Genomic DNA, 6,000 nt, shown 5'->3' on the forward strand with positions numbered 1-6,000 from the left:
GCTCAGCTGCTAAACGAAAGGTTGGCAGTTCGAACCCACAGACATGGCAGTCTGCTTCAGTAAAGATTACAGCCTTGTAAGCCCTATGGGGCAGTTCTGCTTTGTCCTATAAGGTCACTATGAGTCAGAAGTGACTCACCAGCAGTTGGTTAAAGGCAGTAAATTACTCGCCCACTCACCCAACAACTACTTATTGGGCGCCTTCAATGCTCCACTCACGGATATGGTGGGTGCACATGGGACCTAGAGACTCTGTCCATCCCTCTTGGAGTTTGCAGTAAAAGTCACTCAGCTCAATATACAACTGTGCAAGGTGGCAGACACTCTAAAGGACAGCCTGGCTTGGTGAGGGTCACCAGGGAGGGATGGCTTCCCCCAGGAAGCAGCTTGGAGCTGAGAACTGCAAGAGTTACACCAAGTGGGAGGAGGGCAAGAGTAGGCAGGACCATGGAAAGCTCAGAAGAGTGAAAGAGGCCCTTGGCCAAGCCCAGGCGGGCAAGAAAACAAGAGGTTTTAGGGGTGGTGGGTGCCAAGGCGTTTATTTGACTGCTAACCAGAAGACTGGGGGTTCAAACCCAACAGCCACTCCACAGAAGGAAGAGTGGGCAATCTACTTCCGTAAAGATTTACTGCCTGGGAAACCCAGTGGGCCTTCCTATGAGTCGGAATCTACTGGATGGCAGTGAGTGAGTTTTAGGAGTGCAGAGGGAGGAAGACGGGAAGAGAGCAAACACTGCCCGGAGAGCAAAGATGCCCTTTGAGATGCTCTCCTCAAGCAAAGGGCGGGTGACTTCTCCCTGGTTCCCTGCCTCCTCAGTCTCCCAGGGGTGTGAGACAAACCCCTGTCAGTAGCAGCCACCAGGTGTCCAGGTCGTTCAGGCCAAGCACGCAGGATCCAGAGGCAGCCAGAGAGCAGCAGGTGCTCAAAGCACCTGCGATGTCTGCAGTCTGTGGCGCCAGGGGTTTCTGACCCTGCAGTCCCTGGACTACCCACCCACAGGGGGCTGCAGAGGCTTGTCCAGAGGGGGTTCCTGGTGGCGTGCGCAGCGAGGGCTCAGCAGGGACGGAAAGAGGGAAGTACGCGCCCCAGCGCCAAACAAGCCGGGTTCCTGCCTCCCCCGTGGGTACCAGCCACAGCCCGGTGTCCGCCCGCACACATCCACCCTGCACCCAGGCCTTGGGCGGGCAGGGCGCTCCCAGACGGCTGCCTCCATCCTCCGGGAATCCCGCCTGGCCGCCCATGCTGCTTACCTCGCAGCGGGCAAACATTTTTATCCATTCCCTGAAATTAAACTTCCCCATTTTTCATTATCAAATTCCGAGCTGGTGTCATCTCCCCCATGCCGGCGTGCGGCACTCGTTTACAGCGCCCGAGATTAATATTAGGTGTTTGTAAAAGGCGAATATTAGCTTCTCCCTTATATCTGTCAGAATTAATAACTTCCCCATCACAGATAACTCCGGGTCAATATTAGATTCACAGATGAGACTGGAAATAAAATGTATGAAAATATAACGTCTCATTTGTACGTATTCAAAAGAGCCCCTTCCATTATTGAAATTCGGTGGCAACTGTTCAAAGGTCAGAATACTTTGTGGCCTGGAAATGCCCACCATCTGGCCTGAGCAATTGCAACCCAAGACACACTGGAGCCCAGCCACCGGAGCCTGGAGGATGTGAGAGCCGCCCTGGCACAGTGGCAGGGTCTGCCAGGGATTTTTATAGGTTCAGAGAGGGATCGAAAGCTTACCGCCTCACCACCACCACCATGCTGCATGCATGCTGGGCAGCCAATGGCTACCATGCACATGCCCTGTTCTACCCAGTGCCAAATTGGGGGCACAGGGTCCCCTTACTTCCCTCCAGCAGCCAGTCTCTGGAACAGTCAGGCAACAAGGGGTTAATAGCAAATGCTGTTGAAGGACCCACCTTTTCCCAGAAAAGCTAAGCCACCCCCAGCCTCACCCACCAAGTTGGGAAGCAGAAACCTGCTTCCAAGATGGGCAGGCCCAGCTCCTGTTTGGCAATCGTTCATAAATCATAATTGACAAGCATAATTTTTCCCTTGAGCAGCAAGGGTGCTTTATTTAGTTGTTTCTATTTTATCCGGTTGCAGGAGATGATGGACCCCCTCCTCACCACACTGGCTGTTTCCCACAAGAATAACATTCTGTACAGGCCAGGAGATGGATCTGTCAGCTCCTTCAGCCTGGTCTCAGCCTGGACTCTCCTTAGGAGAGAGGAGCAAGGGCCACAGCAGGGCCAAGGGGGGCAAAGCAGGTGGGGCCCACCATCTCCCCCAAGACACTGCTCCCCGCTGAGCCCTGTGGCAGATGGACACAGGAGACTCAGCAGCTGGAGCAACACAGCCACAGTCCCAAAGGATAGACTGAGTGGCCCTGAGTGTCCTAACACCAGGTCCCAGCTGAGAGCCCTTGCTCCTTGCAGGACTTCCTCCAGAGCCTCTCTACCCAGGGCAAAGACCCAGGGATGGCTCACAGTCAACTGGGTCTTGAGGCTAAGTTCTGGGGGTCACGTGCATCAGCCCCAGCCCTGTCTACAGCTGCATCCAGGATATCTGAGGACTCTTGCAGTTGGAAGAGTAATGGTTAGTGCACCCTAGACTCCTGGGGCCTGAGCTGCCTTCAGATTCCAGAGAGCAGAGGGACAGTCCTCCCCTCGAGGAAAATCCTCTCAGACCAGCCTAGCCCCTCTCCCCTCCCCCTGCCTCAGCTCAGAAGGCCTTTCTTCTCTGCCGATAAGAAACCCCTCTCTGGTTCCCATAAATGACTTAAGCTTTTCCCTATTAACGGGCTCCCTCCAGCTGGGCTGGCATTGAGGTCTCATCCTGGGCCTGAGTCTTTGTGAGGAAGGGGCCCCAGCTCTGGGGAAGATGAAGGGAAAAAGCCCTTCTCTTTCTTTCTCCTAAGCCTCTCAAACTCGCAGTGACCCACAGTTAAATCCTTTTTAACAAGGCTCACTTCCTTGCTGAACCAGTTAAAACTCTCCAAAAATAAACAAGGCCCCCGGCCGGCTTTTCCTGCAGCTTTGGAGGCCAGGCCGGCTGGGTCAGGGAGGAGGGGACAAGCAGGCCCCTACCTGATGGGAGCAGTGTTCCCCTGCTCAAATCCCTCCTTAGAGCAGCCTCTCTCAAGGAATTCCTGCTTCAAGCAAAAGCCTAGGGCCAACCCTCATCAGGGCTCACCCCATGGACCCTCACATCTGATGAACTAAAGCTGAGGCTTTGACTTACTCTTACCTGGCCAATAGCAAGACCAGCAGGTACTGGTACCCTCCAGAGAAATAGAATCAGTAACATAGATGAATAGATTGATAGGTGGATAGATGGGTGGACACTCCTCACTTATCAGTTATCTCATTATCCAACATTTCAATTTAAGACAATAGTAAAAATCCGTTATCCAACTATTTTTCACATTAACAATAACAAATATCGAGGTGCAAGGTGAGAGTAATGCTCCTGTGATGGTTAAGGTTATGTGTCATCTTACCTGGGCTATGATTCTCAGTGGTTGGGGAGTTATATAATGACGTAATTTGGCAGTTATGTAATGATGTGCAATAGTCATTCTCCATTTTTGCATAATACTGTTTTTCATATAACGACTTGATCTTGGAAATTTACCATGTTGATAAGTGAGGGTGAGTGGGTGTGTGTGGGTGTGTGTGGGTGTGTATATACATTAAAGAGAGAAAATACATATGACATATATATATAATTATATGTATGTAGCTATATATTATATTTTATATAATATATAATAAACCAAACCAAATTCATTGCCATTGAGTGGGACCCAACTCATAGTGACCCCTCCTTGGGTTTCTGAGTCCGTATCACTATGGAAGTAGATTGTCCCATCTTCCTTCCAAGGAGTGGCTGGTGCCAACAGCCTTCTGGTTAGTACATGCCTTAGGCACTGTGCTACCAGAGCTCCTATAATATAGCTATGTTATATATTATATAAGCATACATTATACATTGTATATTAAATATATGTATGGTGGCATAATGCCTAAGGCATTTGCCTGCTAATCAGAATATTGGCAGTTCAAACCCACCATCCACTCCACAGAAGGAAGATGGGACAATGTACTTCAGTAAAGATTTACTGCTTGGAAATCCAATGGGGTTCACTATAAATCAGAATCGACTTGATGGTGGTGGGTTTGGTTTTGGTTTTGGGATGTAGATAGATCGATGTTGTGGTTGGTTGTCATCAAGTCAGCTCCAACTCATGGTGACCTTAAGCATAACAAAACAAAACCTTACTTTGTCTTGGATCATCTTCATGATCACGGGTATGTTTGAGCCCATTGTTATGGCTATTAGGTCAATCCACATCATGGAGGGGCTCCCTTGCTTTCACAAATTCTCTATCAAAATATATATTTGTGTATGTGTGCATGTATGTATATATAGAGAAAGATGAAATGATGTACTTTAAGGAAATGGTTCACACAGTTGTGGTGTCTGGCAAGTCCAATGTCTGTAGGACAGATGTCAGACCAGAAACTCCAGCAGGATTTCTATGTCACAGTCTTGAGGCAAAAGTCCTTCTTCTTCCAGAAACCTGTTTTTACTGTTACAGCCTTCAACTGATTAGATGACGCTCACCCACATTAAAAAGGGTGATTGCCTTCAGTCAGAGTCAACTGATTGTAGATGTTAATCTCATCTACAAAATACCTTCACAGCAACATCTAGTCTAGTGGTTGACCAAATTCCATATAGCCTACCCAACTTGACACATAAAATTAATCATCATGTATTGATTTAGGTGAAGAGAAGACAATATTCCAAAAGCAAGTGGTCAACACAACAATACTAAGGAAAAGGAAGGCACAGAGAGGTGCACAAGAGGTACAGACAACAAAGACAATCCCTTTACATACACAATACTGCATTATCAGTGATAACAAACATTAATCTATGGGTAAATAGATGGACCAAATACCAAAAACCAAATGCACTGCCTGCGAATCGGATCTGTCTCATAGTGACCCCTCCTTGGGTTTCTGAGACGGTATCACTACAGAAGTAGATTGCCCAACCTTCCTTCCAAGGAGTGGCTGGTGGGTTTGAACTGCCAGCCATCTGGTTAGCAGTCAAATGCCTTAGGCACTACACCACCAGAGCTCCCAGACAGGCTGAATGATCAAGTATGTCTAAACAAAAAGGAATATACCCATGAACCATATATGAGGTTGGCAAATGTTACTTCTACACATGTAGCTGTATGTGCTGTAAGAATGTCCATATATATAATAGAGCTAACAAGAGGCAAAGTTATGAAAACTTCTTAGCCACAGTCAACCACCTGAGGGAGTGAGTAGTTGGATCTGTGGGCTCAGGGCCATCATGGCAGGGGACATCAAGCTCAATCATCATAACATACTACTAAAAAACATTGTTCTACATCTTACTTTGGGGTCTTAAAAGCTTTCAAGTGGCCATCTAGATGCAACAGTGGGTTACTGAATCTCATCCAGAGCAAAGAAGAATGAAGAAAACCCAAGACACATGGAAACAATTAGTTCAAGGGACTAGTAGACTATGCAAACCTCAGCCTATATGACCATGACACTAGAAGAACTAGATGATGCCCGGTTACCACTGTCAACCACTTGGAAAGGAATCAATGCAGCAGATCCTGGATAGAGTGGGAGAACAATATGGAACAAAACTCAAAATCATTAAAAAAAAAAAAAAATCAGGCTTACTGGCCTGATAGAGCCTGGTGAAACCCTCAAGACTATGGCCTCTAGTTACCCTTCAGGCCTGGAATTGAATTCAGTCCTGTGGCTTCCAGCTAAACAATAGACAGGCACAGGGGAGTTCCAGCAAGATGGCGGACTAGGCAGAAAGACTGCACAGACCCTCTTCAACAAAGAAAAGGGAAACCAATTAACACAGACACAGAAGGTAATCCTGGACCCCTGAGCCTTGAAGGGAAGGATATAGAAGTGGACTAAAC

This window comes from Orycteropus afer, unplaced genomic scaffold (assembly GCF_000298275.1).
Source record: "Orycteropus afer afer isolate SDZICR_OR568_19922 unplaced genomic scaffold, OryAfe1.0 scaffold00009, whole genome shotgun sequence".
NCBI lineage: Eukaryota > Metazoa > Chordata > Mammalia > Tubulidentata > Orycteropodidae > Orycteropus > Orycteropus afer.